Genomic DNA, 11,909 nt, shown 5'->3' with positions numbered 1-11,909 from the left:
GAAGAGATACCCCCTTGCATTTAACCATTTTTGTTGTTGTTGTTCAATCTTTTGATCTTGTATTCTGTGCTGCTACTCTCCTTCTGCTGTAATCTGTTCATGAAAACGTGGTCAATTTAATTTTCCTAAATTAGTAGAGCTCTGTTCCTGTCACTATCTGCCTGCTTAAAAGCCTTTAATCATTCACCATTTTCTAGAGAATTAAATCCAAATTGCCCTGATTCTGTAGCCTTGTTTTCATCCTCACTATCACTTAGTCCAAGCTGCTATTATGTCTTATTGCAATAGCCTGAAAATCATTCCACTCTCAAGCACACTATATACCACTGCCTATCCATTTTCCACATTTACCACTATATCAGTTATCTATAGCTATATTTATGCCACCTGGCAATCACAAATACTAGTGGCTTAAGACATTAAGTATTTATTTAGCTCACAAATCTGTGGATCGATTGGTTAGTCCTTTTGGGTGCACCCGAGGAGATCTACTGATACAGGCAAGACTTAGCAGGATTCATTCACTAGTTACAAATCAGCCAGGCTGCTTTGCTTATCTTGACTGGGTTCTTCCAAGTGTCTGACTGGTGGTTGGGTGGCCTGAGTTGCCCTCAGCAGAGACAACTGGGCAACTCAGCTCTGCCCCACATTTCCTCATTCAGCAAGCTAGCACAAACATGTTCTCATGGTGGAGGGACAGGAAAGAGCAAGGTGCAAGTGCTATTTCAAGTCTCTGCTTGGGTCCAGCCTGCTACTGTTCTGTTGGCCAAAGCAAGCCACAGGGCAAGCTTGGAGTCATTGTGGGGAGGCAGTAGAAGGGCATGAATTTGGGGAGGTGCAATAGATTGGGGCTGTTAGTGTAATTAATCTACTACAAAGACCTCAATCTTTCACATGTACTAATATGGTCTCTGGATCACAGACCAATCTCACAGTTCTCTCCCCTTACTTGTCTAGACATGACTTCCTTTGCCTCATCAATTTAACCTAGTTAATTCTCGTTTATCCTTTATCTCACTTAAGTATCAGTTTGTACAGGAAAACTTCTTTGACCTCCCAGGCTATGTCAGAATCCTTTGTCATAACCCCTCATGGTACTATGTTCCTATCACAGAGTACTTGACTTGTGTTGAATTATTCATGTGGTTATTAAATTAAACTAAACTAATACCTTTCTAAAAACAGGAACTTTGACATCTCTTGTGCAACATCTAGTGTCCAATGTTGTGCATGGAACATAATAAATGTTCAATAAATATTTCTTGAATGACATCATTTAAGCTGACTGGATTTTCATGATTATTATTTCTTTCTTTTTCCTCAAGAAATCTTACCCATTCTGTAAGAGTTATTAAGGTACATTTTTTTAATGCTGGAATGATCATCTCTTATTCCATGGACCTAATACACTGACTATTTTTCTTTTTTGCTTATTCTCTTAGACCTTTAGTTCAACTTTGTTTCTAAGTTCCTGGTCTCTCAGTGATGATTCCTTTATTAAATAGCACAATTGAAGGATAAAGTAAGTAAGAAATTAATTGTCATCCCTCAGGCCACACCCTCCCCAGTTTATTGTAGTCTTTGAGAATAAAGTAATAATGTGCATATTGGTCTTATGAATTAGGGACACACTACCATGTATTTCCCAAAGAGGTGTTTGCTGTAGTCAATAAAGCATTAGGTTTGGAATTTGGAGCTGTGAGGTAAATGAGCTGTGGGTCCCTGCATGAATCATGTTATCTCTTTAGGTTTTAGTCTTATCCATAACATTTAGAGAGGACATAAAGTCAGATGAAGTCTAATATCCTTTGTAGCTGTAAGAAAATTTTCCAAGGAGGGTTTTGGCATGCACAAATCACATTTCTTCTGTGTTCTGCCTTAAATGGTTGTATATTTCTCTGATTGAACTTACTTCACTATGCTGCCTAAATTCTAGCTTCTATATTAGACTGTGATTTCTTTTTAGCATAAGGACCATATCCTTTTCCTGGCACTTGGCACAACTAGGTGTTGACTTTTTTTTTTTTTTTTACCTCAGTGAAGACTTCCATCTAATTCTTATTTGTCCCTGTACATTATAGGGCACAGATTTTCAGAGAACTCCCTTGTGTGGAGGCTGTTGCCTTAGGTATATGTTAGACACATTGGAGACTCCAACTGGGAGCTGTTAACTCTCATTCATTTGTCCTTCCTTGAGCATGATAAAGTTATATTGAATGGGTGTCTTGACATGCTAATTTGAGAAACAAGTGCAAATCTAAAATGCAGAAATATAAAGAGCATTTTTCATTTACAACTTTGCCTTTTGGAATCACATATATTGGAGAGAATGCCCTTAAAACCAAGTTTTGCAATGTTTAACATATACTAGAGTGACATGAAAATGTTAATTTCAGGTTGTGAGAGTTCCAATTATTGAAGCCATCCACCAATAACTACACTGAAATAATGTCAAAGAATCCCAAGAGTGTGCCAGTGAAAAAAGAGTTTATTATGGAAAAACTAATGGACCGTTTTCTGTAGCTGTCCCTGCTGGTGCTGCTATGATGGGTAACATACACCAAGTGAAATATCCTTCTCATATGTTAAACCACACATTTTCACCCCAGGGAAATAGAATGGGTTTCATCTCTGTTAAATATGTTTGGCTGTTTTTGGATATTTTCTTTCCTTTTCTGTTTTTCCTATCACTGTTTTTACTTTAATAAAAATATTTTATAGCATTTGTGCAAAAAACAATTCAATTGTATCTTTTTTTATAAATAATTTTATGTTTGGAATCAAGTTAAATGGCTCTCCTGTGGCATCCATCTTGTTATGATCCAGTGGTCATTAGAATTTTGCCTTGAGGGTGTTAGGCTAATGAATCCAATGTTTACCATAATAAAAATGACCAGGTTCTAGTGGTGCAAGGTGAGTGTGCTCTACTTTTTAACTGGTCCAAAAAATAAAGGTGTCTGATGGTGGTCAATCTTTGCTACATGCATGGGAAGTTGTGTTGGTTTGCAGAAGTTTAAAACTTTACATATGTCCTCCATTAACATTACTTTGTTAAGAAAATAATTTATGAAAATAATTTCTTCAGGAAACCTGCTTAGTCTTGATTATTCCAGGATAGTAAAGAGTTAAGAAAGCTGAAATCTCCTAGACCTTGAAAATAAATCACAGTGTTTTCCTAAACATATTGCACAATTCTTTGCAGATGTGTAGGAGGAAATGTATCACAATGGAAAGCCCAGTCATTTGTAATTCCACAGAGCATGAATGGGAATATCAGTTCTCTGCCGAAGCTATTTCTGTTTTATTCTGTGCCTGCTTCATGGACTGTTCCAGATCCTTAGAGAGCAATCAACGAATCTACTTTAACCTATTAGATTATGGACCCAGGTCCCTTTTTGTAAAAGAAAAAAAATACTTTTTAAAGATCTATGTTTTCTTTGAGGAAAAGGAAGAATTGATCATTTCTACTCTCAATTTATTTCATCTGAAAACTCTAATTCCAGCCCTTACCCCTGCAGGGTTAGTAGCTAATTAGACTAATGCAACATGTAAAGTCCATAAAACTTATTGCTGATTAATTTTTAACCCAGTCTCTAGTGGAGAACTTTGACGATCATTCCAAATGCGTTAGAACTCAAAAGTTGTTCTAGAATATCATTCCAAAATCAAGATTGATGGCTGTGTTATTTGTAACTCATTATCCTTAAGAGGTAACTTGTGGAGGTTATTTCACTCTCAGATTCGTCCAGTACAGGATGCAGGAATCATTTGCCTTTGCAGTGTTGATTAGTAATTTTTCTGCAGTCCTTTCATGACTGCTTTTGGGTTCAATTCCACAGAATTTTTACTTATGGTGTGTTTCTTTGGCTTAACTTCCCATTCTGTCTCTGTGGATCACAGTGCTTGACAGAACCTCAGAGGAGAGAAAGACTTACTACCAGATTTTCCACTTGAACTAAAGATTAAGTCAAGTTCACACTGAAGATTCCTTAATCAAAGTTGTCAGCTGACATATGGTCACTAGGTTTAATGTAGTCAAGTGCATCTATATGAAATGTAAAGAGCAAATTTAGGATTCAGTGACATACCTGGAAAACACTTTGGATCACAGATTTATTCTCACTTCTTTCATAAAAATAAAAAAGAAGAAGAAAAGGAAGAAGAAGAAGAAGAAGAAGAAAAAACTATTACTACCTTTTACTAAGTGCTAATTATAGCACCATTCTGTTAAGTGTTTTAATTCAAGGTAGGATTTGTGGGACTATAGTTATTTACATTTTATGGTAGTTCAGAGAGATCACATATCTTGTCCTTGATGATATTGCCTTTAAGATGTTTAAAGTGGAAAATGGTACCAGACCCATCTCCCTTCAAGGTCAGTATTCCTAATCATTCAGAAATACTACTTCTTATTTAGGTGACCATAATGCTTTTCTCTAAAAATGAATAACTGTGTATCTCAAGGAGTTTCCAAACTCATAACGTTGTATATATATATGTGATAAATTCCCTCTAAGGGCTTCTTTAAGGTAGTCTCTACCAGGATAGAGGATCAAACTAATTTGATTATATAATATGACAAGTATTGTCATATTATATGCTGTTAGTGTTGTTAGGGCTCTCCATATTCACTAACTTGAAAATCAATCTTTGGGATTTTCCTTGAGTAAAAGTCAATAGGCAAAAGCCTAGAATCAATTTTTCATAGCCCCCACTTTCTGCACATTGAGTCCCTGATAGATCCATGCCCAAGGAATCACATGGCCTTTGTAGTCTGGTCATCTAGGAGAAACATGTGCCTTTGTAACTGTGTCCTCTTGGGATCCCAGACCAAGGTAAAGACATGGCTCAGTCTGGTACCTGTGATGTAAATTATGCAACATCTCAATCCTGACACAAATTTTATAAAGATATATCCTTTGTCTACATCCCAATATCTTCTCCAAAGCCTTCAAATTTAGTTCCTTCTACCCACCTAAACAAGCCACATCTAGTAAATAGCAGCTGAGTCATTTACAGGGTAAATGAAGCCTGCAACTCCTCAAACGCATTGTCACTTCTTCTTCTTTTTTTTTTTTTTTGTCACTTATTCTTGAAAAACAATCTGAAGCCTCGTCATCCCCTGGTGACCTCCAAACCAGTCATAGTTTATAAAAGTTAGATCTAAGATAAGGTGGATGCATGCAATCCAGGGATTATGCAAAATGATTCATGAAATAGTAGAAAAAATATTAAGAACTTTCATTATATTTATTTTATGTCAGCATTTAAAGCTTTTATTTTGGGGTATGTTTTATAAAATAAATTATATGTAAGTATAGTGGTACATTTAAATTACATAGTGGCATATTATAATATTATAAATACACAAATACTGGGAATTTTCATGCAAAAATATTTGACAATTTCCGATCTATAATACTATTAGGCTAAAAGAATTCTAGGTGGAAAGTATGTGGCTACTTATATCATACTATAAATCCATATGTATTGATACATCAATTATCCAAAAATTACATAAATCCTATACTGTAAAGAGGGGGCTAAAACTATTGATGTTATACATTAGTTTTCAGTCAATCGGTAAAAACCAAACTTCTAAATCCAAGACTCTCTTTTGAGACAAGGAAAAATGCAGAATGAGATTGTCCATCTAAATGCCTTTACTTGTAAGGGAAACGATAAGGGAGTGGAGGAAGTGTGTTATATCTCAGAACAGTAATTTTCAGCAAGTGTCCCTGCATGTTACTAGTTATTCTAAAGGAAGAGAGGGATTTGTTAAACAGGGTTCTTTACTAGAAGAGTTCTTGGAGCTCTTAATAGGAGCTCATGATAGGCAGTGTGAATCTGTAGAGGCATAAAATATTGGTCAAAGTTCTTTAACAATGCTATCATGCTTTTGAGAAGCATTTTATGGGGATGGAACACCATTGAATGTACTTGGAAAATGTTGGCTAAAATAAGTTGTTTTCTCTGAAGTTTTCTGCCCAGAAGCCAAACCTCTACCCTTAAATTAGTGTCCATTCTAATTTAAGCTCATTCCAGTGTAATGTAGGCCTTTCCAACAGTCAAGATAGTCTTTCTCTTTTCTCTTCTACCTCATTCCTGATAGTCTTTCTCTTTTCTCTTCTACCTCATTCCTCTTACACTCAATAAATATTTATTGAGTACTGTGCTAAGAATAGGAAGACAATTGTAAACCTACATGATCTTTGTCCTAATTGAGTTCAATCTGATTAGAGAGATAGACATTTTACATATAATTATTTACGATTGTTATAAATGAGAAGTTTTAAGTAGGTATCACAGCGATACTGGACTTAAATTTGGTGGGTTAGGGAAATACCCATGAAGAAGTGGTATGTCTGCTGAGACATAAAGGAAGCATTCTAAGTGGACATGTGAGGAGCAAGAGAGCTCCTGAAAGAAGAAACAAATGTGTGAATGCTCTGCGATGGGAGAGATTTGGTTATTGTCACCATTAGCTAGAGGGCCAATGTGCCTGGGACAGAGTGGGTGAGGTGGAGAACAACGTGGAATGAGATGGAAAAATCAATAGGAACCAGATTACACAGGGCCTTGAAGGCTACATCAAGGTATTGGGGTTTAATCAAGAGCAATTGGAAAGTATGAAAATGTTTTAAATAAGTAGTGACAAGGTCAGAGTTCTCTTTAAAATGATCACTCTGGATGTTGTGTGGATAACAAATTTCAGGGACACAAGAAAAGACACATTTCCTAATTCCTCTACATAAACTCCACAAAGGCAGGGATGCTTTCCCCTCAAAAAAGTACTCAAGCATCTATGACAGTGCTTTGTACATGGTAGAAGTCCCATATATATTTGCTGAAAAAGGGAATTAAGGTATATATTCAGTTAAGACTCCATTTTAGCAGTTCAGGCAAAAAATGTTAGTATTTTGGACTTAAAGCTGACAGTGTAGAGAACCCTAGACGTATGATAGGGATGCCTGGTGGGAAGAGCAACAGCACTTTGTACTTTTGGATGGTGAACAACCATAGGTTGGAAGAAATCTTAAGTTATTTTCAACACAATTTTTGTGATTGATGATTGGCTTGATCTGCCTCTACTTTCTGAAATATGTGCATTTCAGTGTGAGACAATCTTTTGTTGGAACATCAGATATTAGTCAGACACTGGCAGTGTACATATATTAGAGGTATGAGCAATTCCTAGAAGCTCAAATGCATCTCACATTGTAGACAGATGTCCACTTAGCCTATGAACCTGAATAGTAGTGTTTAGTCACTTTTCAGTTTCCAGTTCATTTGAACTTTAAATGTTTCAAAATTAAAACAAACAACTACAGAATCTAACTTTAAGTATTTCATTTATTATTTTAAATCTATATATTTTTTCCATCTTTTTACATTTTTTCTTTTTATCTATTTCTTATTTTTCAGTTTTATTGAAGTATGATTGACAAAGAAAATTGCATATATTTATGTTGTACAATGTTATTCTTTTAAAGATGTACAATATAATCATTTAGTATATGTGTATTTCACTGAAATGATTACCACAATCTGATTAGTTACATAAATTGCTTCACATAGTTACCTTTTTATGTGTGTGAGTGGTGAGAGCACATAAGGTTTACTATCTTAGCAACTTTCAAGTATACAATATATAATTGTTAACTCTAGTCATCATGCTGTACATTAGATCTCTAGAACCTATTTATCTTTGTTCTGTTTTGTTTTTGAATTTTATTTATTTTTTTATACAGCAGTTTCTTATTAGTTATCCATTTTATACATATTAGTGTATATATGTCAATCCCTATCTCCCAATTCATCACACCATTACCTGCCACCCATCACTCCCCCCCAACTTGTTGTCCATACGTTTGTTCTCTACATCTGTGTCTCTATTTCTGCCCTGCAAATGGGTTCATCTGAACCATTTTTCTAAGTTCCACATATATGCGTTAATATACAATATTTGTTTTTATCTTTCTGACTTACTTAACTCTGTATGACAGTCTCTAGATCCATCCACACCTCTACACATGATCAGAATTCGTTCCTTTTTATGGCCCACATCTTCTTTATCCATTCATCTGTCAATGGGCATTTAGGTTGCTTCCATGACCTGGCTATTGTAAATAGTGCTTCAATGAACATTGGGGTGCATGTGTCTTTTTTAATTATGGTTTTCTTTGGGTATTTGTCCAGTAGTGGAGTTGCTGGGTCATATGGTAATTCTATTTTTAGTTTTTTAAGGAACATCCATACTGTTCTCCATAGTGGCTGTATCAATTTACATTCCCACCAACAGTGCAAAAGGGTTCCCTTTTCTCCACACCCTCTACAGCATTTGTTGTTTGTAGATTTTCTGATGATGCCCCTTCTAACTGGTGTGAGGTGATACCTCCTTGTAGTTTTGATTTGCATTTCTCTAATAATTAGTGATGTTGAGCAGTTTTTCATATGCTTCTTGGTCATCTGTATGTCTTCTTTGGAGAAATGCCTATTTAGGTCTTCTGCCCATCTTTTTTTTTTTTTTTTTTTTTTCTGCCCATCTTTTGATTGGGTTGTTTGTTTTCTTAATATTGAGCTGCATGAGCTGTTTATATATTTTAGAGATTAATCCTCTGTCTGTTGATTCATTTGCAAATATTTTCTCCCATTCTGAGGGTTGTCTTTTCATCTTGTTTTTGTTTCCTTTCCTTTGCAAAAGTTTTTAAGTTCAATTAGGTCCCATTTGTTTATTTTTGTTTTTATTTCCATTACTCTAGGAGGTGGGTCTAAAAAGATCTTGCTGTAATTTATGTCAAAGAGTGTTCTTCCTATGTTTTCCTCTAAGAGTTTTATAGTGTCCGGTCTTACATTTAGGTCTCTAATCCATTTTGAGTTTATTTTTGTGTATGGTGTTAGAGAGTGTTCTAATTTCATTCTTTTACATGTAGCTGCCCAGTTTTCCCAGCACCACTTATTGAAGAGACTGTGTTTTCTCCATTGTATATCCTTGCCTCCTTTGTTGTAGATTAGTTGACCATAGGTGCTTGGGTTTATCTCTGGGCTTTCTATCCTGTTCCATTGATCTATATTTCTGTTTTTGTGCCAGTACCATATTGTCTTGATTACTGTAGCTTTGTAGTATAGTCTGAAGTCAGGGAGTCTGATGCCTCCAGCTCCATTTTTTTTCCCTGAAGACTGCTTTGGCTATTCAGGGTCTTTTGTGTCTCCATACAAATTTTAAGATTTTTTGTTCTAGTTCTGTAAAAAAATGCCATTGGTAATTTGATAGGGATTGCATCAAATCTGTAGATTGCTTTGGGTAGTATAGTCATTTTCATAATACTGATTCTTCCAATCCAAGAACATGGTATATCTCTCCATCTGTTTATATCATCTTTAATTTCTTTCATCAGTGTCTTATAGTTTTCTGCATATAGTTCTTTAGTCTCCTTAGGTCAGTTTATTCCTAGGTGTTTTATTCTTTTTTGTACAGTGGTAAATGGGAGTGCTTCCTTAACTTCTCTTTCAGATTTTTCATCATTAGTGTATAAGAATGCAAGAGATTTCTGTGCCTTAATTTTGTATTCTGTAACTTTACCAAATTCACTGATTAGCTCTAGTAGTTTTCTGGTGGCATCTTTAGGAGTCTCTATGTATAGTGTCATGTCATCTGCAAACAGTGACAGTTTTACTTCTTCTTTTCAGATTTATATTCCTTTTATTTTGTTTTCTTCCCTGATTGCCATGGCTAGGACTTCCAAAACTATGTTGAATAATAGTGGCGAGAGTGGACATCCTTGTCTTGTTGCTGATCTTAGAGGAAATGCTTTCAGTTTTTCACCATTGAGAATGATGTTTGCTGTGGGTTTGTCATATATGGCATTTATTATGCTGAGGCAAAAACTATTTATCTTATAACTGAAAGTTTGTACCCTTTGACCAACATCTCTCCATTTCTCTCACCTCCCAAGCCCTGGCAACCATTGTTCAACTCTTTCTTTCTATAAATTTTTGATGTTATTGTAAATGTGATTGTTTTCTTAATTTTTTTTTGGAGAGTTTATTGTTAGTGTATCAAAATGCAGTTGATTTTTGTATATTGATTTTGTATTCTGCAACATTACCAAATTCAATTATTATTTCTAACAAGTTTTTTTTTTTTTTTTTTTTAGTGGAGTCTTTAGGATTTTCTCTATATAAAATCATGCCATTTGAAAACAGAGGCAATTTAAGTTATTCCTTTCCAATTTGGATAAATCTAGTAATTGTGAAGAACCATCCACATACTATTCCAAATACATATTTTATAATCTATATAGTTTAGGCAATAAACAAATAAAATAGTAAATAATGTTTCAAATAAAAATGAGGAAAGTGCCTGTTATGTGGTGAATTGTGTCCTCTCAAAATTTATGTTTGAAACTCTGAATCCCAATATGTCCAAATGTGATCTTATTTGGAGAGAGAACCTTTAAAGAGGCAATCAAATTAAGATGAGGTCCATTAAGGCAGGTTCTTATCAAAGATAAAGGGAAATTTGGAGATAGACATATACACAGGGAAAACATCATGTGGACACAAGATGATAATCTACACGGTAAGGCAGGAGGCCTGGAGCAGAGCCTTCCCTCACAGACCTCGGAAGGAACCAACTCCAACAACAACACATTGATTTTGAACGTCTAGTCGCCAGAACTGTTGGTCAATAAATTTCAGTTTGCAGTACTTTGTTAAGGCAGCCCTAACAAATTAGTATTATATCTGTAATAGCAGCAGCTTAAAGTCTTTAACTACTAACTATTATTTGTGTTTCTTTTTCTGGTTAAATCTGCCAGACTTGGGGGAGAGGCAGCCTCTGTGATGCACGTGTTCCTCATGATCCGACGCCACAAGACCACCATCTTCACAGACGCCAAGGACTCGAACACCTTGTTCCAGCTGAAGCACATCATTGAGGGCATCCTCAAGTGGCCACCAGACAAGCAGCAGCTGTACAAGGACGACCAGCTTCGGGACCACGGAAAGACATTGGGAGAGTGTGGCTTCACCAGCCAGAGAGCACGACCTCAGGCCCCAGCCACTGTGGGGCTAGCCTTCAGGGCAGATGAAGCCTTTGAGGTCCTTAGCATTGAGCCCTTCTCCAGCCCACCCAAGCTGCCAGATGTAATGAAGCCGCAGGACTTAGGAAACAGCACTAATGAACAAGCTCTGCAGTGAGAGACCCCCACCACCTGCCCCCCTCCAATAAAAGAGATTTGGATGTCCAAAAAAAAAAAATAATAATAATAACCAGATTTAACAACATATACTAGTTGCTACTGAGTACAGTATAGAATAGCTCTGCAGTTTACAAAAATATACAAATTGTATTTTAAATGATATTTTAAAGTTGGAAAAGTGTTGGAAAGCAGGAATAGCAATCAGCATTTCAGCCAAGGCCTGTTTCTGACCCTTTATTATTGTTAGAAATATAAAAGCAGAATGAATACTATTTTATATTGAGAAGCCCGTTCTTTCCCTGTGTGGCTGTTCAGAGTAAATATTATTGGCAAGGTCACTGGAGGATTAGTTTGAGATAGTGCAAATGTTATATGAATTCTCAGCATTTTGCTTTTTCTCAAACATGTTTTTTTTTTCCCCATTTAGCTATGAATACACTCACTTCATCTTCTTTAGAAAAAAAACGTTCTCTTCATTATGACTGAGTCATCATTTTTAAATGTATTTAAACATTTAGTGGTTGAAATGACATAAAGAACAATTTTAATTTATTTCTTCATTTTGGGGGAATTGGAGGATATAACATTTAAATAATAATACACAAGGGTTTAAGGGTTATCTTGAATTTAATGCTGTTAAATTAACACCATGTAGATCAAATCTGTATTTGTCCTCAATGTTTTATCTTAATCGGAAGGTTCAAT

General features: G+C 35.6%; 1 pseudogene; it reads left to right on the top strand.

Annotated features, from left to right (window-relative positions):
• Positions 1-10,016: 10,016 nt before the first annotated feature.
• LOC149750719 (elongin-B pseudogene) lies at positions 10,017-11,220 on the top strand (annotated as a pseudogene).
• The last annotated feature ends 689 nt before the right edge of the window (positions 11,221-11,909 follow it).

Source organism: Delphinapterus leucas, chromosome 1, assembly GCF_059928025.1.
Source record: "Delphinapterus leucas isolate spDelLeu-1000000601 "Yukka" chromosome 1, BTC_Dleu_Yukka2, whole genome shotgun sequence".
NCBI lineage: Eukaryota > Metazoa > Chordata > Mammalia > Artiodactyla > Monodontidae > Delphinapterus > Delphinapterus leucas.
The sequence above is the reverse complement of the archived record's forward strand: the minus strand, read 5'-3'. Positions and strand labels throughout refer to the sequence as shown.